Below are 23,738 nucleotides of genomic sequence, written 5' to 3'. Positions count from 1 at the left end.
GTATGAATATACACTTTAAATACTGTGTATAGCAACATCTCAGCTGCTAACAACTAGCAAATTGAAATCTATTTCAATTTGCAAATCTATTTTTATAGGCTATATATTTTTATTTCTATAATCATTTTCTTAGCTCAAACCTTTTATATAATTAATTTCGGATTGCACTCAGTTTCGTTGAACTCGGTGTAATGACATTAAAGGAATTTGAATCTGAATAAATGAAGTATAGACCAACCTGTAATAACTAAACCATCTGTTTATTGACACTTCAGGAACACTCCCTGTATAATAACACAATAACTTCATTACCTAGGAACGTGTATATCCACCTGGATACTGTTTACCGCCTCTTAGTATTATTTATTTGTCACTTTTGTAACTTAGCACCGTTCATATTGTATATATTTATTCTGTCCATCTGAGAATAATAACTCCTGCACACAAACCTTTTTTTAAAACCTCTCCCAAGTTTTCCAAAGCCAAATACTGACAGTCGTGTTTAATCTGATAATTAATAAAATGTTAATAAAATATAATAAAATAATAAATTTTTTTTTAAAAATGGCGGCACGGTGGCCTCACAGCAACAAGGTCGCGAGTTCAAACCCCGGTCGTCCCGGCCTTTCTGTCTGGACTTTGCATGTCCTCCCCGTGTCTGCGTGGGTTCTCCCAGTGTCTGTGTGGGTTCTTCTAGTGTCTGTGTGGGTTCTCCCCATGTCTGCGTGGGTTCTCCCAGTGTCTGCGTGGGTTCTCCCAGTGACTGCGTGGGTTCTCCCAGTGTCTGCGTGGGTCCTCCCCGTGACTGCGTGGGTTCTCCCCGTGTCTGCGTGGGTTCTCCCAGTGTCTGCGTGGGTCCTCCCGTGTCTGCGTGGGTTCTCCCCGTGTCTGCGTGGGTTCTCCCAGTGTCTGCGTGGGTTCTCCCAGTGTCTGCGTGGGTTCTCCCAGTGTCTGCGTGGGTTCTCCTAGTGTCTGCGTGGGTTCTCCCCGGGTCTGCGTGGGTTCTCCCCGTGTCTGCGTGGGTTCTCCCAGTGTCTGCGTGGGTTCTCCCAGTGTCTGCGTGGGTTCTCCCCGTGTCTGCGTGGGTTCTCCCCGTGTCTGCGTGGGTTCTCCCCGGGTCTGCGTGGGTTCTCCCAGTGACTGCGTGGGTTCTCCCCATGTCTGCGTGGGTTCTCCCAGTGTCTGCGTGGGTTCTCCCAGTGTCTGCGTGGGTTCTCCCCGTGTCTGCGTGGGTTCTCCCCGGGTCTGCGTGGGTTCTCCCAGTGACTGCGTGGGTTCTCCCCGTGTCTGCGTGGGTTCTCCCCGTGTCTGCGTGGGTTCTCCCCGTGTCTGCGTGGGTTCTCCCCGGGTCTGCGTGGGTTCTCCCAGTGACTGCGTGGGTTCTCCCCATGTCTGCGTGGGTTCTCCCAGTGTCTGCGTGGGTTCTCCCAGTGTCTGTGTGGGTTCTCCCCGTGTCTGCGTGGGTTCTCCCCGTGTCTGCGTGGGTTCTCCCCGTGTCTGCGTGGGTTCTTCCAGTGTCTGTGTGGGTTCTCCCCGGGTGCTCCGGTTTCCCCCACCATCCAAACATGTCAGGTTCCGGTAAAGATCTGGAGCTGGTCCCAGGTGCTGCTCCCAGGCGCTGCTCCCGCTGGGATGGGTTAAATGCAGGGGATGAATTTCGCAACATGTATGTGACAATAAAGTATTAGACTAGTATTAGATTATAAGACATTAAACATATAAACGTAAAATAAATTAAATTTAAAAAGTTAAACTGTTTTAGAACAACTTAATTTTTATTTTGGAGGTGATTCCGCTTCATTTCCGGTGTGGTCGCGTTTGAACGTGTCTAACTTGACGTCTGCGGCGGAATGCGTGCGAGTGTTTGCGGTTTAAACAAACTTCCATGAACTTTCTGCGGCGTCCTCTCACGCGGGGATCAAACGCATCACTCGTGCCGGCTGGTTCGATTCTCTCCACTGAGACCGAGCCTCGAGCCGTTTCACCCCCACCGCGCACTTTTCTCCGGTGCAAATCCTGTTTGTCCAGCTGGGAATGAGTCCTCAGTGAGGGAGTGTGAGCAGAGCCGAGCCGTGCCGTGCCGAGCCACCCAGTTAACGTGAACGACTGTTGAAACGACGGGAACAATGAGAAGATGAAGCTGGTTCTGTGGATCCTTCTGTTTTTCCTCTGGAGTCATGAAGGCACCTGTGGAGACGGTGAGTGTGAGCTCATCTATCTGCTGAAATATGCCTCTGTGTTTTTGGTGAAGAGGCAACTTTTTCACGAGGCCGAACTCCATTCGGAAGAGTTATATTTTAAGGTTTTGTAACTTTTCGGCAAATATTCACCTCTGATAAAACTCACCTAAAGAACTTAAATTAATCTAAGCGAGCCTCTAGTCCACTCGGCATGCACCCAGCACAGCAAGCAGCACTTTATCCGAAGTAATTAGCATCTTTTATAAAGTTATTCCTGTTGTTTTCTTTCATCTTAATGCGGTCAGAGGGGCAGTCTGAATCACAACAACCTCAAACTCTAATTGAACTAAGTTGCTTATGGGTTCTTGTATGTATGCCGAATTAACCAGGAGACTCGTGCGGAATCAAAGAGGCCAAATATCTGTGCCTGTCTGTATAGAAACAAGCTAATAAGCAAATGTATTTTGATTTTCACAATTTTCGAATGGAGTTTGGCGTGAGAACTCGCAGCACAGTTAAAAACATCACCCACTGGGCGGGTGCGGGTTCACGACGGTTACCGAGGGAACGTGAGGGAATGTGAGCTGCAGACAGCCTTTTATTATCACACCGGCTCTGCAGTGAAACTGTTTATCTTTGTAGGACTCCCACATCACTGCGACCTTTGACGGCACGAGTCAGAACTCATTTTTAGATAAGACAAAACCCATAAACTCTACCGTGGAGAGATCGCCTCCAGTCTTTGCAGCACAAGGGAAAGAATTCAGCAGGAAAATAACTACACACTGAATTTAGTGTAGAACCAGTGGGGCAAAGTGGAACTGCAATAATAAAAATATAAATCTGTATTGAAATCAGCTGAAAGGGACAATTTAAAGCCCCTGGATCAGCAAGGACCCACCTGCAGCAGGAGGTCAGAGGTCACATGATGCTGACCTGACACGGATTTGTAGAAAAAGGAAGAAAACATCAGTGTGAAGGAGCTGTGAGGCGGTTTGTGAGAGAGCAGCTGCAGCTCAGCGTGTCTGCAGACTAACAACACTGAGGAGCTGTTGATGGGCGCCGCTGTCCCACAATGCAATGCACACAGGAAACGGAGGAGCTGCTCACAGTTACTAGGCATTAAGATAAACTGGCCCAACCTCAGTGTCCCCCCTAAACCCTGAACCCTGATCCCTGAACCCTCACAGAGTTAACTGACGTCACCTGGTGAGTGTTTGAGTGCAAGAGGCTCAAAGTGCTGTAAATAGGAACGGGGCGGAACTCTGGGACTTCAGCACATTACTTTGGTGACGCTGAAACATGTTGCACACTTTTGTGGGGTTGGGATTTATTTTTTTTAAGTTGTTTACTTTCTTTGTGCCAATGAGGCGCTGAAGGTTTAAAGGTCCCGCCCTGCAGGGTGGACGAGAGGTGTCTGTCAGGATTATCTAGATCTGTGAAAAATCACCGCTGCTGGTCAAACAGCCTCGTTAAGCAAAAAGTACAAGAAGTAAGAAGCTGATCTTCTTCTATCTGCTTAGTTCGATGCTCTGTCATGCTTGTTTGTTTACCTTTCTTCTTCTTCTTTTAAGGCGGTTTGCTGTGATTTTTCTCTTGCTTCCAGGCTTCCCCTGGTCACCACCGTGTTTCATGTCACAATGCTATGAACTGTGGGTAATTCACTCAGGCAAAGGGTTCATAAGGGTCTCAAAATGTCTGCAGAGGGCCCTCGCACACCTGACGATCTGACCTCACGGACCTGAACGCCCTTTGAGTCTGTGAGCCTTGTCTCACCTGGTCCGGCGGTTTCACCTGGGCAGCTTCTGGTGTGTCACTCAGGCTCCGCCCACTCTGCTATGTCTTTATTTTGAACCTCAGACCTTGTGCTGCGTTTCCGCCTCCCGTTCAGACGTTTAAAAGTTGAAGTGTGAAAACGCTTCCGACCCCGTTTTGGTTTTAATCTCCAGGGCGGCGTGTTAGAGCTGATGGGTGCAAACAGAGGACTTTAAAACGCAGACGTCTGGCTTCCTATCACATGACCCCACATGGACTACCTGCAGTGAATGCAACATGGATGACAAATTCCAAGCGTTACTGACCTTGATGTCTTTGCTAGCACCTCTTCTAGCATCAAATCTTCTGCAGCTGCGGAGTAGACGGTCTGCTTCCTGTTTACTCCGCCATGCACATGCCCGCTGTACGTCAACGGTCCCTGATCTACGCAGCTAAATCGCTGGTGAGGACGCAGATTGTTGTACGAACACGTAGCAGCACCTCTGCCTCTTCATGGTGAGGTCAGAGTTCACTAAACGATGACATCATCCGCTCAGACCTCAGCGTTTGGTGATGTCATCAGTGGAGGGAAGTGATGTGCAGCAGCTGCAGGTCGATGACGCCATCTCTCTCTTTCCCCGCTGTCCTCTCGCTGCGGCGGAAAGCTGATCAGGAACTGTTCTGATTGATCATTTAGGTCGTCGTGTCCTGGTCCCCGCTGCTCACCGCTTCTCTGCAGCCAGTATATTTATCGGACACAAACCGTCACCTCGGACTGTGAGTAAATAAGAAATGATGAAAGCGAGTTCTGACCAGGAGGCTGGAGAAATGAAAGGGGAGCTCTGGTGTTATTTCAAACACTGAGAGTTAAGGCCAATTTATTTGTGGCTCACACATCTGTGCCGCACCACCTCTAAAATGTGCCTGCAGCGACGCAGACCGCAAGACCTGTGATTGGTCGGCTCGGTAGTGTCGCATTTCCAGCTTGTCCTCCTCCTCCTCCTTCTTCTTCAACGGTCATACCTACCATCTCCTCCGACGCCGTCTCTCGTTTCTGCAGTACTTTCACTAACAGTATGGTCCGCTCACTTTCAGTCAACATTGTTTGAAGCAGCCTGCATCGACGAAGAAAAAGAAGACTCCACGGCGCAGACTCGATCCAGAAGCATAAACTGGCCTTCACGCTGTGACTAGACAGCTTGCTGCCTTTATGTCTGTCATCCAAACTTTTGGTTTTTGTGTTTAGAACACAGATATCGCCTCTATCCTGACTGACAGGTCGCCATGCTAGCGACCTGTCAGTCAGCTTGTAGCCCCGCCCTAAAGCCTCGCCTGCTTCCTGGTCTATGTTCCTCTAAATGGGACCATAATTTACGTCGTCCCCCTGCTGGCTGTTAGAGAGGACGCAGGTTTAAGTTGCCCCTTGCTGGCTGCTGGAGAGGACGCAGGTTTAAGTCGTCCCCCCTGCTGGCTGCTGGAGAGGACGCAGGTTTAAGTCGTCCCCCCTGCTGGCTGCTGGAGAGGACGCAGGTTTAAGTCGCCCCCTGCTGGCCGCTAGAGAGGACGCAGGTTTAAGTCGTCCCCCCTGCTGGCCGCTAGAGAGGACGCAGGTTTAAGTCGTCCCCCCTGCTGGCCGCTGGAGAGGACGCAGGTTTAAGTCGTCCCCCTGCTGGCCGCTGGAGAGGACGCAGGTTTAAGTCGTCCCCCTGCTGGCCGCTGGAGAGGACGCAGGTTTAAGTCGTCCCCCCTGCTGGCTGCTAGAGAGGACGCAGGTTTAAGTCGTCCCCCCTGCTGGCTGCTGGAGAGGACGCAGGTTTAAGTCGTCCCCCCTGCTGGCTGCTGGAGAGGACGCAGGTTTAAGTCGTCCCCCCTGCTGGCTGCTGGAGAGGACGCAGGTTTAAGTCGTCCCCCCTGCTGGCTGCTGGAGAGGACGCAGGTTTAAGTCGCCCCCTGCTGGCTGCTGGAGAGGACGCAGGTTTAAGTCGCCCCCTGCTGGCTGCTGGAGAGGACGCAGGTTTAAGTCGCCCCCTGCTGGCTGCTGGAGAGGACGCAGGTTTAAGTCGCCCCCCCTGCTGGCTGCTGGAGAGGACGCAGGTTTAAGTCGTCCCCCCTGCTGGCTGCTGGAGAGGACGCAGGTTTAAGTCGTCCCCCCTGCTGGCTGCTGGAGAGGACGCAGGTTTAAGTCGTCCCCCCTGCTGGCTGCTGGAGAGGACGCAGGTTTAAGTCGTCCCCCCTGCTGGCCGTTAGAGAGGACGCAGGTTTAAGTCGTCCCCCTGCTGGCTGCTGGAGAGGACGCAGGTTTAAGTCGTCCCCCCTGCTGGCTGCTGGAGAGGACGCAGGTTTAAGGCGCCCCCTGCTGGCCGCTAGAGAGGACGCAGGTTTAAGTCGTCCCCCTGCTGGCTGCTGGAGAGGACGCAGGTTTAAGTCGTCCCCCCTGCTGGCTGCTGGAGAGGACGCAGGTTTAAGTCGTCCCCCCTGCTGGCTGCTGGAGAGGACGCAGGTTTAAGTCGTCCCCCCTGCTGGCCGTTAGAGAGGACGCAGGTTTAAGTCGCCCCCTGCTGGCCGCTGGAGAGGACGCAGGTTTAAGTCGTCCCCCCTGCTGGCCGCTAGAGAGGACGCAGGTTTAAGTCGTCCCCCCTGCTGGCCGCTAGAGAGGACGCAGGTTTAAGTCGTCCCCCCTGCTGGCCGTTAGAGAGGACGCAGGTTTAAGTCGCCCCCTGCTGGCCGCTGGAGAGGACGCAGGTTTAAGTCGTCCCCCCTGCTGGCTGCTGGAGAGGACGCAGGTTTAAGTCGTCCCCCCTGCTGGCTGCTGGAGAGGACGCAGGTTTAAGTCGTCCCCCCTGCTGGCCGCTAGAGAGGACGCAGGTTTAAGTCGCCCCCTGCTGGCTGTTAGAGAGGACGCAGGTTTACGGCTTGACTCAGAGACAGAGGCTGCCGCTGAACAGCAGAGAGCTGAAACGTCCCGTTCTTTCAGCGAGGGCCACGTGAGAAACATCTCAGGCAGGCTGAGCCAATCAGAGGCAGAGAAGGGTGGGTCATGCGTTCTCCATAGTAGGATTTAGTGTTCGTGGTTAAACGGCAGGGACGAGAGAATCTGCTCCATCAGCCAATGAGCTCGTGTTCTCACAGCAGCAACAGGTCACGGTTTATTTTCTGTCTGGAAATTCAGTTCAAACCTACTGTGTGTGTGATTGTCTTCCTCCTCTCCTCTCATCTCTCGGTCTCTCTCCCTTCCTGCAGGTGTTTTGTTCACGAAGCATCCGGCCAATCAGACGGTGTCTCAGGGGAACGCGGCGAGGCTGGGCTGTGCGGTTCAGGGAGTGACAGAGCCGGACATCGTGTGGATGAAGGACGGAGAGAAACTCTTCAGCACCGACCAGATGTTCATCACGCTGGGAGAGCAGCACTGGGAGACCTACCACAGGTTCATATCAATCAATCATCCGATCGATCGGTGCCAGTAGGAGAGAATCAGTCTAGGCCAGATCGGTCAAACTGCTCACATCACAGATTTGTGTTATAATGTGTGTAATATTTAAACACAACAGGTCATTAATGCAGATGTGTGTTAAAAATAAATAAATAACTAATTCTAAAGTGGCTGTGGCACCTGAGCCTGCAGAAGGTCACAGTGAAGCAGATCAATTAAAATCAATCAAACTTAAAACGGTTCAAAACATCATGAAGTCTGGTGGGGGTCACAGTGCTGAGTGAGCTCCTCTCCTCTTTCTTATTCTCTTAATTCTTTTGCTCCTTCTTCGTCTCTCCCTCCTCCTTTATCTCGTTCCCTCTTTCTCTGACGGACAGATTGAAGTAAATGTTGACATGTTTAAACTTCTGAAAGCTAGAAGAACATTTTTACTGAAACCCGACAGTCTGTCTTCGTGTTTGAAGATTTAAAGCTGTATTTGTACCACAGTCGGTTCAGGGTGAAGTACCTCCTGTAGTTATGTATTATAATTATCTACAAATATCCAGTCAGCGTGGATAGAAAACAGCAGTTTTACTCTCGGATCAGTTTGACCCTGAAGAATCCAGCGGCTCAGAGGCCTTTAGTGGCTGACGTGGGATCAGGAGTCTTTTTTCTGAGAGCGTTTGAACAGCCTGAGAAACTGACCTCAGATCAGCGAGCGACGGCTGCTTAATCGCCTTGACGCTAAGATTCCTGGACGGAAAGAAAAAGGTCAGAGGAACAACAGAAACATTACATCACACCTTATTGATCCTGAAAACACACTGAGGCGAAGCCGCTGTGTTGAGTGAAAGGGCCAGGTGCATGCAGGTAACAGGAAGTTAGTTTATCAACGGGTGGGGCTGCAGCGGTGACTCAGCTGATGGAGGAGATTAAGAATCTTTGACACACTTAAAGAGATTATCATATTTTATGTCAGAAACCTCTCTCCTCAAAGTCCTTCTAGGCAACTCCCGCCACTCGGTCCCGCCATCTTGGCAACACCAGAGCTGCTCTTTCATTGGTTACCGGGACATAAAAACTACATGAACAGAATCAGCAGGAACATCTGACGCCGCCCCAATTAATATAAGGTTTAAAAAGCGTTTTCCCCAACCGGTTATACTTCGACTGCGCATGTGTCATGCGTCTGGCAGACTTGTTGGCGGACTCGTCGCTGCCGTCTGGCGGACTCGTCGCTGCCGTCTGGCGGACTCGTCGCTGCCGTCTGGCGGACTCGTTGGCGGACTCGTCGCTGCCGTCTGGCAGACTCGTTGGCGGACTCGTTGGCGGACTCGTCGCTGCCGTCTGGCGGACTCGTTGGCGGACTCGTTGGCGGACTCGTCGCTGCCGTCTGGCGGACTCGTTGGCGGACTCGTCGCTGCCGTCTGGCGGACTCGTTGGCGGACTCGTTGGCGGACTCGTCGCTGCCGTTTGGCGGACTCGTTGGCGGACTCGTTGGCGGACTCGTCGCTGCCGTCTGGCGGACTCGTTGGCGGACTCGTCGCTGCCGTCTGGGGGACTCGTTGGCGGACTCGTTGGCGGACTCGTCGCTGCCGTCTGGCGGACTCGTTGGCGGACTCGTTGGCGGACTCGTCGCTGCCGTCTGGGGGACTCGTTGGCGGACTCGTTGGCGGACTCGTCGCTGCCATCTGGGGGACTCGTTGCAGCGGTGTGGCGGACTCGTTGGCGGACTCGTCACTGCCGTCTGGGGGACTCGTCACTGCCGTCTGGGGGACTCGTTGCAACGGTGTGGCGGACTCGTTGGCGGACTCGTCGCTGCCGTCTGGGGGACTCGTCACTGCCATCTGGGGGACTCGTTGCAGCGGTGTGGCGGACTCGTTGGCGGACTCGTCACTGCCGTCTGGGGGACTCGTCACTGCCATCTGGGGGACTCGTTGCAGCGGTGTGGCGGACACGTTGGCGGACTCGTTCAGTAAATGTTTGATTTCATTAATTTAATCACAAACAAATCTGCACTATTTTTGCTATTAAGATATTTATCTTGTTGAGGAAAAGAGACTGAAAACAGGTTTTCCTCGTGCAGATTTGTTGAAAACAGATTTTATCAGAACAGTTCTGAATGTTCGGCCTCAGATCTGTGAAGTGATCCTCTGTTTGGCATCAAGCGTTTGTTCTGACCAGAAAGAAAAGTTTAAAACCACATTAACTTTCACTTGGGAGCAAAAATCAGAAAGAATGATTTGAGTTCTAATCCGACTTGTTTGTGGTTCCACTCCAGTATCTGGGTCCGGTTGAGGTTCTGACGTTCTTAGTGTTGTTGTTTCCAGCGTGAAGTCGGTCCAGCAGCAGGATGCGGGTCAGTACTGGTGTGAAGTCGAGTTCCACGGCCTGACGTTCTCCTCTGAACGAGCCTGGATCACAGTGGAAGGTAGGACCCTGAACGCACCACCTGTTTACTGAACGCCTCTCAGGCCTCCAGCTGTTTCTAACAGCAGGTGTCTGTGTTTTCCTGCTGTGCGCTATGGCCCTGAACGCATCACTGATTTAGATTAAGATTTCCCATCATGCTCTCCTTAACCCTTTACTCCTCCTGTCTCCCTCAGGCGTCCCTCACTTCGTCCAGGAGCCTCAGGACGTGGCCACGTTCCCCAACGTGCCCTTCAACCTCACCTGTGTCGCCGTCGGGCCCCCCGAACCCGTGGAAGTGCTGTGGTGGGTGGGAGGGGTCCAGGAGGGAGAGGCCGGGCCGTCCCCCTCCGTCCTTCATGTCAAAGGTCAGAAACTCTTCGGCATTCAAAATTATCCAGGTGCATTATGGGAAATGTCTGCTCAGATTGGGACCACTGGTTTTAATCCGTCTCTGAAACCTCTGATTGGTAACGTACCGTTTTAAAAACGTGTAGAGACACTCAGGTTCAGGCGCCACTGCCCGACACTGTAACACACACACACACTGTAACACACTGTAATACACTGTAACACACACACACTGTAACACACTGTAATACACTGTAACACACACACACTGTAACACACTGTATTACACTGTAACACACACACACTGTAACACACTGTAACACACTGTAACACACACACACTGTAACACACTGTAATACACTGTAACACACACACTGTAACACACTGTAACACACACACACACTGTAACACACTGTATTACACTGTAACACACACACACTGTAACACACACACACACTGTAACACACTGTATTACACTGTAACACACACACACACACTGTAACACACTGTATTACACTGTAACACACACACACACTGTAACACACTGTATTACACTGTAACACACACACACACTGTAACACACTGTATTACACTGTAACACACACACACACTGTAACACACTGTATTACACTGTAACACACACACACTGTAACACACTGTAATACACTGTAACACACACACACTGTAACACACTGTAATACACTGTAACACACACACACTGTAACACACTGTAATACACTGTAACACACACACACTGTAACACACACACACACACACACTGTAACACACTGTATTACACTGTAACACACACACACACTGTAACACACTGTATTACACTGTAACACACACACACTGTAACACACTGTAATACACTGTAACACACACACTGTAACACACTGTAATACACTGTAACACACACACTGTAACACACACACACACACACTGTAACACACTGTATTACACTGTAACACACACACACACACTGTAACACACTGTATTACACTGTAACACACACACACACACTGTAACACACACACACACACACTGTAGCTCCTCGAGGTGAGTCAGACTGCAAAGGTCGCTGCTGACAGGTGGAGCTGTGTAAATATGGGCGCAGTGTGATGTCACCGCTCACGCTGAGCGTCACCTGTCTGTTGGCTGTGATGCAGAAGAAGAAGATCTCCACCTGTCTCTCTTGCAGGTGCTCCAGGTGTCTCGCCTGGAGCACCTGGAGCCTTTTCGTCACGCAGGTCGATGTCATGTTTTAACACTTAGAAGTTCAGATGAACCTTCATCATCTAATGTGAAACAATGACTTCCCTCTTCATCATCATCGTCGTCTGCACTGACACGAAGGAAGGAAAACTACCAAAATAAGAGCACGGTCTTTAGAGTCGAATGATCTTCAGGAGGCTGCTGGCGGCTGCTTTTTTAGTCCCCTCTGAGTTAAACTCAACTCAGTTATGATTCTGACTCAATGCAGTGAGCTGATTGGCTGAGTTAAAGGTGACATCAGCTTCCTGCAGCACCATGATGACATCACCGCTTTATGGAAATCTGACAGGAGTCGAGTTTTCTGACGAAAGCGTGAATGAGTGTTTCCGCCTGCCGCTGCTGATGAATATTAGCGGGAGATGAATCCTGATCTCCTATTGGCCGGCCGGACAGTGTCTGTGTGAGAGAGTGTTCTGTTTCTCCCACAGCTTCTGAAATATATTCAGGGATGCACCGAATGTTCGGCCTTTTTGGAATTTTCATTTTGGTGCGTCCCTAACTAATTAATCATAATGAAATAATTTTAAGGAGAAGCAACTGACTGATGTTGTTAAACTGAAGGGGTGAAGTACTCTTTTATAAGTAAAAGTACTGCATTATGGCAGAATAATGTAATATTGGATTATAATTATTGATGCATTCATGTGTTGGAGCTCATGTTAATGACTTTATATCCCTCTGGGATCAACAAAGTTTTATTTCAACCTACAATATTAAATCATAATTTATTATTTGTTTGAATTTTAGATCATTATTCTGAATCTGCAAAGTAGCTAAAGTGTTTAAATAAATGTAAAGCTGTAAAAAGTACAATATTTCACTCTGACATGTGTTGAAGTACAATTAACTTACAGTACTTAAATATACTTATACTTACTTTCCACCGCTGCACCCTCATCAGCTGAAAGGCCGGCAGTGCAGACAGAAGCTAACGGCTAACAGAGTGATCCCAGATCTGCAGATCGATAACCTCTAACCAACATGTCTGCCTGTCTGTCTGCAGGAGTGAACAACAGTGTGAAGTTTTACTGTGAAGCGAAGAACACCAGAGGAATCTCCGTCTCCAGAACCGGCACGGTTCACATTAAAGGTGAGTACAACTCAAACCGTCGCTGAGCTGGCTTCTTAAAGGTGTGCTCGCTTCTACCTGTTGGTTCCAACGCCAACGTTAGCAGGTTAGCACAACATGAGCTTTGGTTCCAACGCCAACGTTAGCAGGTTAGCACAGCATTATCTTTGGTTCCAACGCCAACATTAGCAGGTTAGCACAGCATGAGCTTTGATTCCAACGCTATCATTAGCACAGCATGAGCTTTGGTTCCAACGCCAACATTAGCAGGTTAGCACAGCATGAGCTTTGATTCCAACGCTAACTCTTGCTGAGCTGTGACTGGATGCTTACTCTCTGGGGGCGGGGTTAAGTGACCTGTTTGTCTCTGTATCTCAGTGCTGCCGGCGGCACCGGTCGGGCTGCAGGTCCAGAAGATGGTGGACAACAACGTCACACTGTCATGGAGACCAGGATTCACAGGACACTCTGAGCTGTCCACCTGCATCTTGCAGGTAGCGCACACACACACACACGTAACTGATTATCAGAAAATGATATTCTATATCAGCATTTATTTTAAATCCCTCCTCTTCCTCCTCCTCCTCCTCAGCTGTCGAGGCGTGCGGTCCGGAGGTGGGAACTCCCCCAGCAGGAGGTTCTGGTTCCTCCCCACCTTCAGGTTCTGTCCGGTCTGAGGAGTCACTCCAACTACAGCTTCAGGGTGTCCTGTGTTAATGAGGTGGGGGCGTCGCCCTTCTCCCCCTGGCTGCACTTCCAGACACCTGAGTCAGGTACGAGACATCAGCTGTAAATTTTAGAACTACTGTTCCCACAATGCTTTGGGGATGTAAGTAGGAACTATAAAGCTATTTAATAAACCCGTATTTGTTTACATTTAGTCAAATATGTCCCATCAACAGCAGCTGAATTAGCTGTTAGCAGCCCTCTGTTAGCAGCTCCTGTTAGCAGGGTGGTGATGGCGCAATGGATAAGATGCCTGCCTTTGGTGTGAGAGACCCGGGTTCAATCCCCCACTGTGACACATCCACCATAAGCAAGACCCTTAACCCCTGCTCCAGAGGCGTGTGACCTCTGACATGTATAGCAATTGTAAGTCGCTTTGGATAAAAACTAAATGAATAAATGTAAATGTAGCTTCCCGATTCCCGTTCGATTCCCACTGTGACCCATCCACCATTGTGTCCCTGAGCAAGACACCAGAGACTTGCGCCCTCTCACATGCTTTGGATAAATATTGTAATAAAATAAATGTTAAGTAATGTTAGCAGCCCTCTGTAAGCGGCTCCTGTTAGCAGCCCTCTGTTAGCGGCTCCTGTTAGCGGCCCTCTCTTAGCCCTCTGTTAGCGGCTCCTGTTAGCGGCCCTCTGTTAACGGCTCCTTTTAGCAGCCCTCTCTTAGCCCTCTGTTAGCAGCTCCTGTTAGCAGCCCTCTCTTAGCCCCCTGTTAGCGGCTCCTGTTAGCAGCCCTCTCTTAGCCCTCTGTTAGCAGCTCCTTTTAGCAGCCCTCTCTTAGCCCTCTGTTAGCGGCTCCTGTTAGCGGCTCCTGTTAGCGGCCCTCTCTTAGCCCTCTGTTAGCGGCTCCTGTTAGCTGCTCCTGTTAGCGGCTCCTGTTAGCGGCCCTCTCTTAGCCCTCTGTTAGCGGCTCCTGTTAGCAGCCCTCTCTTAGCCCTCTGTTAGCGGCTCCTGTTAGCAGCCCTCTCTTAGCCCTCTGTTAGCGGCTCCTCTTAGCCCTCTGTTAGCGGCTCCTGTTAGCAGCCCTCTCTTAGCCCTCTGTAAGCGGCTCCTGTTAGCGGCTCCTGTTAGCGGCTCCTGTTAGCGGCTCCTGTTAGCAGCCCTCTCTTAGCCCTCTGTTAGCGGCTCCTGTTAGCGGCTCCTCTTAGCAGCCCTCTCTTAGCCCTCTGTTAGCGGCTCCTGTTAGCGGCCCTCTCTTAGCCCTCTGTTAGCAGCTCCTGTTAGCAGCCCTCTCTCTGGTTTCCGAGCTGATTTCTGGACGTTTGTTCTGGACATCAGAAACTATTCTACTACTAGTGGAGTAAAGTTTTCTCTCATTTATATTCCTTAATTTAAATTCACTTCAGAGTGTCTGAAAAGATGAACTCAATGTCGGTTAGCAGGAGATGATCCCTGATATTTATCCTACGTCAGGTCTGGAAACGTCGTTAATTTAGATAAAGATGAATAACCAGAGAGATTCTGCTGGGTTTCTGTTTATTCTTCAGCTGCAGGAGCTGAGGGCCGGTTTGTTGTTTGTGTATGTGTGTGTGCGTTGGGGGTCCAGCTGGACCTGATCCAGCAGATTCCAGACCTCTCCGTACAATCAGCTTTTGTTTGTGGCCTCAATCCACATGAAAGGACTGTGCTGCAGCCTCTGCAGCGCCCCCCGCAGGCTGCACTCTCACCTCAGACATTTACACTGATTCTGTACAAAGTGACTCACAGGAAGTCACAAGAGTTGGATGTGGTTCAAGATGACCTACACAGAGAAGGGGATTATGGGTAACTATAGGTTACAGAGGAGCCGGCAAACACGCCTCCCAAATCATTCAGACCTGCACACCAGGCCAGCTGATTGGTTGATGCAGCAGGAGTTAATTTATCATCTTGTTGCTTACTAAGATTAGATTTTTTAAACTGTTCTCTTCTCGTGGTGGACGCCGCCTTATAGTGGACGGACGTTACACACCAACGTGTCAGAGCGACTGTATTACTGTCCTGCTGCCAGGACGCCGCCTATCTAGTTTACCTGACTCTGTGTGTGATTCACAGTTCCCTCGGCGGCCCCAGGAACCTGACGTTTGAGCTGTCGGAGCAGCATCTGTCTCTGAGCTGGGCCAGGCTGCAGGAGGAGGAGCTCCAGGGGAAACTGCTGGCCTACAAGGTGCAGTGGACTCTGGGAGGAGAACCACAGGTGAGAGACGACATCACCGGTCAGATAATGTCGGTCATTAGTGATCGACCAATCAGAGGCTGGCGCCAATATTCAGCATTTTTCCAGTTATCGGAATCTGTCTTTAGCTCATCGGCTCATGCTGCGTTCAGGTGCAGCCGTTCTTCCGACTTTGGTGTGTTCAGGTGCTTTTAAGTCAGAATTTGGAAACAACATTGACGCTGCTACAAAGATGTGTTGGATCGTCATCCAAGTCTGCTGAAATGGTTTGAAGCTTTCGATGACAAAGTGGTTTTTGTGCCAGAGTTGTTTCTGCATCAGTACTTTAACCTGGGACCACTAAAAACTTTACTGAATAATCTAGGTCGCTCTACGTGGACAGCAAACTAACCGTGATGACCGTACGCCATGTTGCAAATGACACGTTAACATAAAATGCACATGCCTGATTTCACACCACTGACCAAACGTTGTGAGCGCCAGCATGTTGTCCACCATGTTTCTACCTCTAGGACGTCAACAACTCGTGCTGAACATTTTCTCCAACTTTCTGACTTCATGGAACTTTTTAATTTTTCCAATTATTCCGACATCACATGGACGCACAGGAAGTTTGCCACAAATCGTAAAATGGATCAAGTCCTTGTAAACTGAGCTGCTGGCTGAGGCAGACCGGGACCTGACTGTCAGAGGGAGGACAGGAGGAGGATTTCAGGAACCTAGTTTATTTTGCTGAGTGTGTGTGTGTTATCAGATGTTTGTCAGCTGCTCAGCTCATTTGAAAGGTCACAAACAGAACGTTAAGCTCTGTGATTGGCCGACTGAAATGCACCCTGGGAGTCGTAGTTGACTTCAGGGCCACAGGCTCCTTGTTCTTACTCCTGACTCACCTGATGTTACCTGTGCAGGAGCCTCTGCTGTTTAAGGAGAACTCCGCTCAGCTGTCAGGAGGAGGACGCTTCTTTAACGCCTCCTTCCAGGTGTCGGGCTGCACCTCTGTGGGCTGTGGACCCTGGAGCCGCCCGGTGCTGGTTCTGCCCGCCTCAGGTAGACGACACACATCAATTGTTGTTTCCAGCCACACAGCCTGTTTACTGATCGATCTAATGATCTGATTGGCTCCCTTTGGTCCCTCAGCGCAGGTCCAGGTCCAGCGGAGCCACATGTGGGTCGGCCTGCTGCTCGGCCTGCTGGTGGCCACCGTGGTCGGACTGACGCTCGCCATCATAGCTCGCCGCCGCGGGAAAGAGACGCAGTTTGGGTACAAAAACTCCACAAATCTGATGTTCAGACTTAATCCACCGCTGAAAGTAGTCCCCGACAAATGATTCAATTCAATTTTATTTATATAGCGCCAAATCACAACAACAGTTATCTCACAGCGCTTTTCATAAAAGGAGGGGGAGGGGAGGCAGCCTACACAATATCCACACAGAGGTACAGACAGTAAAGGTGATGTTGCTATAGACTAAATGAAAAATGGTACAGATATTTATAGTAGTGTTAATGATAACAATCGTAATGTTAATGATTATAATAACAATAATAACAATAAGACTAGCAACAATAGTCGTTGCAGCAGAGGGTGTCGAGCAGGAACACGGGGGCAGCAGGTGACCCGCAACCACAGATCCAGACTCCACAGCTCCAGAGCCAGAAAACCTGCAGGAAGTGATAGGAGGAGAGAGGAGAGGGACGAGAAAGCACAAGACTACCGGAAAGGGGAGAAGTTGTGTTAGTAACATGCAATAATGGGATGAGGTTGCATACAGAGGGAGAGAAAGTAGAGGAGAGAGGAGCTCAGTGCATCATGGGAAATCCCCCGGCAGTCTAGGCCTATAGCAGCATAACTAAGGGATGGTTCAGGACTCACCTGAGCCAGCCCTAACTATAAGCTTTATCAAAGAGGAAAGTCTTAAGCCTACTCTTAAATGTGGAGATGGTGTCTGCCTCCTGAACCCAAACTGGAACCTGGTTCCACAGGAGAGGAGCTTGATAGCTGAACGCTCTGGCTCCTAGTCTACTTTTGGAGACTCTAGGAACCACAAGTAACCCTGCATTCTGGGAGCGCAGTGCTCTGGTGGGGTAGTAAGGTACTATGAGCTCTTTAAGATAAGATGGTGCCTGACCATTAAGAGCTTTGTAGGTAAGAAGAATGATTTTAAATTCTATTCTGGATTTTACTGGAAGCCAATGCAAAGAAGCTAAAACAGGAGAAATGTGATCTCTTTTCCTGGTTCCTGTCAGAACACGTGCTGCAGCATTCTGGATCAGCTGAAGAGTCTTAACGGACTTTTTTTCAAGCAGCCTGATAATAAGGAATTGCAGTAATCCAGCCTAGAAGTAACAAATGCATGGACTAGTTTTTCTGCATCATTTTTAGACAGGATGTTCCTGATTTTCGCAATATTACGTAGGTGAAAAAAGGCGGTCCTTGAAATTTGCTTAATGTGAGACTTAAACGACATGTCCTGATCAAAGATAACTCCAAGATTCCTCACAGTGGTGCTGGAGGCCAGGGCGATGCCATCCAGGGAAACTATATCTTTAGATAATGCGTCACGGAGGTGCTTAGGCCCCAGAACAATAACTTCAGTTTTATCTGAGTTTAACATTAGAAAATTACAGGTCATCCAGGTTTTAACATCCTGAAGGCACATTTGAAGTTTAGCTAACTGATGAGTTTCATCTGGTTTGATCGATTGATATAACATCATCATCTGCATAACAATGAAAGTTTATGGAATGTTTCCTAATAATATTGCCTAAAGGAAGCATATATAAAGTGAAGAGGATTGGTCCGAGGACAGATCCTTGTGGACTAACTTTGGCGTGTATGGAGGACTCATCGTTAACATGTACAAACTGAAATCGATCTGATAAATTAGACTTAAACCAGCTTAGAGCGGTTCCTTTAATGCCAATGAAATGTTCCAGTCTCTGCAATAGGATCTGATGGTCAATGGTATCAAATGCAGCACTAAGATCTAGTAAAACCAGTACAGAGACAGAGACAAATGCAATAAGGAGGTCGTTAGTAATTTTCACCAGTGCTGTCTCTTTGCTATGATGAGCTCTAAATCCTGACTGAAAATCCTCAAATAAACTATTGCTCTGTAGAAATCTGACCAGCGATGACATGTATAGCCGCATGTCGTCATTCCGCCGCTGGTTGTCGAGGTGGTGTCCAGCAAACGATGTGGGCTTTGTTGATCATTGGCAGACTTTCTGGGGAAGACCTGGTCTGATCCGGAGAGACGGCATCCATCCCACTTGGGAAGGAGCAGCTCTCATTTCTAGAAATCTGGCCAAGTTTATTAGTGGACCAAATCCATGACAACCCAGAGTTGAGACCAGGAGGCAGAGTCGCAGTTTAACACACTTCTCTGCCCTTCTTTTTCAGCAGTTACCCACCCAAAACCCTACGCAGAGTCGCAGTCTAACACACTTCTCTGCTCCTCCATTTCAGGAGTTACTTAGTGAAAATCTTATAGTGACGGTGTCTGCCCCCCGACCATTGAAATTATTTAAATCAAAGGTAAACAGAAGAGGAGCTGTGCATAAAAACCTCATAAAAATTAAAACCACAAGAGCAATAGTGCAAACGAATAGGAGAGTTAAATGTGGACTCTTAAACATCAGATCTCTAAAGGTGTACCAGTAAATGAACTAATATCAGATTATGATATTGATTTATTTGGTCTTACTGAAACCTGGCTGGGTGATGGAGAATATGTTAGCCTAAATGAATCCACCCCTCCCAGTCATATTAATACTCACATTCCTCGAGGCACAGGCCGAGGAGGTGGAGTTGCAGCTATCTTCGACTCTAGCCTACTAATCAGCTCTAAACCTAAACCAAACTATAACTCATTTGAAAGTCTTGTTCTTAGTCTTTCGCACCCAAGTTGGAAATCACTGCAATCAATTCTTTTTTTATAGTGTACCGAGCACCTGGCCCGTACTCTGAATTCTTATCTGAATTTGCAGAGTTTTTGTCAAATTTAGTCCTTAAAACGGACAAAGTTATTATTGTAGGGGATTTTAATATTCATGTGGATGTTGAGAATGATAGCTTTAGTACTGCGTTTATCTCTTTGTTAGATTCCATCGGCTTCTCTCAGAGTGTTCATGAACCGACTCACTGTTTTAACCACACCCTCGACCTTGTTTTGGTGTATGGTATTGAAATTGAACATTTAGTGGTGTTCCCACAGAATCCCTCTCTATCCGACCACTGTTTGATAACTTTTGAGTTTGTATTGCTGAACTACTCGCCATTGGGCAAAAATTTCTATACAAGATGTCTGTCTGATAGAGCTGTAGCTAAATTTAAGGATGCGATTCCATCAGCTCTAAATACATTATCTAGTCACAAAGTAACGGAGGACTCCTATGCTAAATTCAGTCCCTCCCAAATCGATCATCTTGTTGATAGTGCTGCAGGCTCGCTGCGAATGACACTCGACTCTGTAGCCCCTCTAAAAAAGAAAATACTAAAACAAAGACGCTTAGCTCCATGGTATAATACTGAAACTCGCAAATTAAAGCAAATATCGCGGAATTGGCATTCCACCAAAGTGGAATATTCTCGTTTAATTTGGCAAGATTGTCTTAAAACTTATAGGCCCTCCGTAATGCCAGAGCAGCGTACTACTCGTCATTAATAGAGAAAAATGGGAACAACCCCAAGTTTCTTTTCAGCACTGTAGCCAGGCTGACAGAGAGTCACAGCTCTATTGAGCCAAGTATTCCCATAGCTCTCAGTAATTACGACTTCATGAGCTTCTTTAATGATAAAATTCTAGCTATTAGAGACAAAATTCACCAAGACCTGCCCTCAACTGGCACCGACTTATCTTTAACTCAGGAACCTTAGAAACAGCTGTAGAACCAGATACATGTTTAGACTGTTTTGCTTCCCTCAATCTTTACCAACTAACTTCAATAATTTCTTCATCTAAACCATCAACCTGCCTCTTAGACCCCATCCCGACTAGGCTGCTTAAAGATGTTTTACCCTTAGTCAGCACTTCTATACTAGATATGATCAATCTATCTTTATCAACAGGCTATGTACCACAGTACTTTAAAGTAGCTGTAATTAAACCTCTTCTGAAAAAGCCCAAACTTGATCCGGATGTTTTAGCCAACTATAGACCTATATCTAACCTTCCATTTCTCTCTAAGGTTCTGGAGAAAGCAGTTGCTAAACAGCTGTGTGACTTTCTACAGAGCAATAGTTTATTTGAGGATTTTCAGTCAGGATTTAGAGTCATCATAGCACAGAGACAGCACTGGTGAAAATTACTAACGACCTCCTTATTGCATCAGACAAAGGACTTGTCTCTGTACTGGTTTTATTAGATCTTAGTGCTGCATTTGATACCATTGACCATCAGATCCTATTGCAGAGACTGGAACATTTCATTGGCATTAAAGGAACCGCTCTAAGCTGGTTTAAGTCCTATTTATCAGATCGATTTCAGTTTGTACATGTTAACGATGAGTCCTCCATGCACGCCAAAGTTACTCATGGAGTTCTCAAGGATCTGTCCTCGGACCAATCCTCTTCACTTTATATATGCTTCCTTTAGGCAATATTATCAGGAAACATTCCATAAGCTTTCATTGTTATGCAGATGATACTCAGTTATATCTATCGATCAAGCCAGATGAAACTCATCAGTTAGCTAAACTTCAAATGTGCCTTCAGGATGTTAAAACCTGGATGACCTGTAATTTTCTAATGTTAAACTCAGATAAAACTGAAGTTATTGTTCTGGGGCCTAAGCACCTCCGTGACGCATTATCTAAAGATATAGTTTCCCTGGATGGCATCGCCTTGGCCTCCAGCACCACTGTGAGGAATCTTGGAGTTATCTTTGATCAGGACATGTCGTTTAAGTCTCACATTAAGCAAATTTCAAGGACCGCCTTTTTTCACCTACGTAATATTGCGAAAATCAGGAACATCCTGTCTAAAAATGATGCAGAAAAACTAGTCCATGCATTTGTTACTTCTAGGCTGGATTACTGCAATTCCTTATTATCAGGCTGCTCGAAAAAGTCCATTAAGACTCTTCAGCTGATCCAGAATGCTGCAGCACGTGTTCTGACAGGAACCAGGAAAAGAGATCACATTTCTCCTGTTTTAGCTTCTTTGCATTGGCTTCCAGTAAAATCCAGAATAGAATTTAAAATCATTCTTCTTACCTACAAAGCTCTTAATGGTCAGGCACCATCTTATCTTAAAGAGCTCATAGTACCTTACTACCCCACCAGAGCACTGCGCTCCCAGAATGCAGGGTTACTTGTGGTTCCTAGAGTCTCCAAAAGTAGACTAGGAGCCAGAGCGTTCAGCTATCAAGCTCCTCTCCTGTGGAACCAGGTTCCAGTTTGGGTTCAGGAGGCAGACACCATCTCCACATTTAAGAGTAGGCTTAAGACTTTCCTCTTTGATAAAGCTTATAGTTAGGGCTGGCTCAGGGGAGTCCTGAACCATCCCTTAGTTATGCTGCTATAGGCCTAGACTGCCGGGGGATTTCCCATGATGCACTGAGCTCCTCTCTCCTCTACTTTCTCTCCCTCTGTATGCAACCTCATCCCATTATTGCATGTTACTAACACAACTTCTCCCCTTTCTGGTAGTCTTGTGCTTTCTCGTCCCTCTCCTCTCTCCTCCTCACTTCCTGCAGGTTTTCTCTGGAGCTGTGGAGTCTGGATCTGTGGTTGCGGGTCACCTGCTGCCCCGTGTTCCTGCTCGACACCCTCTGCTGCAACGACTATTGTTGCTAGTCTTATTGTTATTATAATCATTAACATTACGATTGTTACCATTAACACTATATATCTATATATACTAAATATCTGTACCATTTTTCATTTAGTCTATAGCAACATTACCTTCACTGTCTGTACCTCTGTGTGTATTTGTGTAGTCTCTCTCTCTCTCTCTCTCCTTCACCCCAACCGGTCGAGGCAGATGGCCGCCCACCCTGAGTCATGGTTCTGCTCGAGGTTTCTGCCTCTTAAAGGAAGTTTTTCCTTGCCTCTGTCTCCTAGTGCTGCTCTTGGTGGGAACTGTTGGGCTTCTTAAATATCATCACAGAGTACGGTCTAGACCTGCTCTTTATGAAAAGCGCTGTGAGATAACTGTTGTTGTGATTTGGCGCTATATAAATAAAATTGAATTGAATAGAAAGTCAATCTGATTAAAGAGCACAGAGAGCAGCTGTTTGAGGATAACATGAAACGAGTTTTAAAAGCTTTACGTCTTCAGGAGGAGCCAATGGGCTCGCAGCTGACAGCCTCAGACAGGACTGAGAGACGGACTGGCAGTGGCTGGTTAGGGTCTGAACATGAGACGTGATGATGGGAAACGTAGAGAAACTCTGATAGCTACATGTTGAACTCTCTGTCTTCAGTCCGGCCTTCAAGCCTCCGGGTCCTGAGAGTTCGGTCTCCTTCACGGCGGCTCGATCCTTCAACAGAACCTGTGCTGAGCTGCATGAGTCCACACGTAAGTGCACATTTAGTAGAGTCTGCCTGCAGGTTTGTTCTTGTCCTGCTGGAGTCTGTCGGACTGCTTGGACTTGTGCGCTCTGTGCGATACCAGTGTGTTAATGCTCTTTAAAGGTTCCTGATTGATGTAGTAACGGTATGTGTGTGTACTTTAAATAACTAGTGTGTAGATGTGGGACTTCAGTGAATGATGCTGCATCAGGTGACATTTTGTTTTTGGCCTGTGTGTGTGGAGGACAGGAAGTACTGTTCTGGACTCCACCACAGCTCAGACTTCTCTACATTCATCTGACGGCTTCAGTCACTTTAAGTCAGATTTTAAAGAGTTTATAAATGCTGATGTTTAGTTATAAATTAAACAGTTTAGAGTTGATTGCCATTTAATTGGAAACTCGGTTGAAGTAATTTGTCATGTGAAGATTTGCTTATTTTGAATCATGCTGAGGTTTAGACTGACAGCAGATCAGGAAACACTGCTACCTGTATCGATGGACTCACCTGAGCTGGCCTGTATTTACCTGCTGCCTCGCAGCCAATCAGATCCCTCTGTGGGACAAACCAACACAACAGGAGCCTCTGCAGACTCACTGGTGGTGTGGTGATAAATGTGTGTCTCCCTTCAGTGGACAGTCTGGGTATAAACGCCGACCTGAAGAACAAACTGCAGGACGTCCTGATCCCAGAGAGGCTGCTCACGCTGGGACACTGCTGGGAAAGGTAACACACACACTGTAACACACACACTGTAACACACACACGTCACACTGTGACACACACTGTCACACACTATCACACACTGTCACACTGTGACACACACGTCACACTGTGACACACTGTGACACACTGTGACACTGTGACACACTGTGACACACAC

At 48.1% G+C, this 23,738-nt stretch overlaps 1 pseudogene; it reads left to right on the top strand.

Moving 5' to 3' along the window:
* The first annotated feature begins 1,796 nt into the window (after positions 1–1,796).
* Positions 1,797–23,585, top strand: LOC119903575 (annotated as a pseudogene).
* The last annotated feature ends 153 nt before the right edge of the window (positions 23,586–23,738 follow it).

Source organism: Micropterus salmoides, unplaced genomic scaffold, assembly GCF_014851395.1.
Source record: "Micropterus salmoides isolate LMB-PRFRI ecotype aquatic unplaced genomic scaffold, ASM1485139v1 Ms_hic_scaffold_15, whole genome shotgun sequence".
Taxonomy (NCBI): Eukaryota; Metazoa; Chordata; class Actinopteri; order Centrarchiformes; family Centrarchidae; genus Micropterus; species Micropterus salmoides.
Note: the sequence above shows the minus strand (reverse complement) of the source record. Positions and strands in the feature narration are given on the sequence as shown.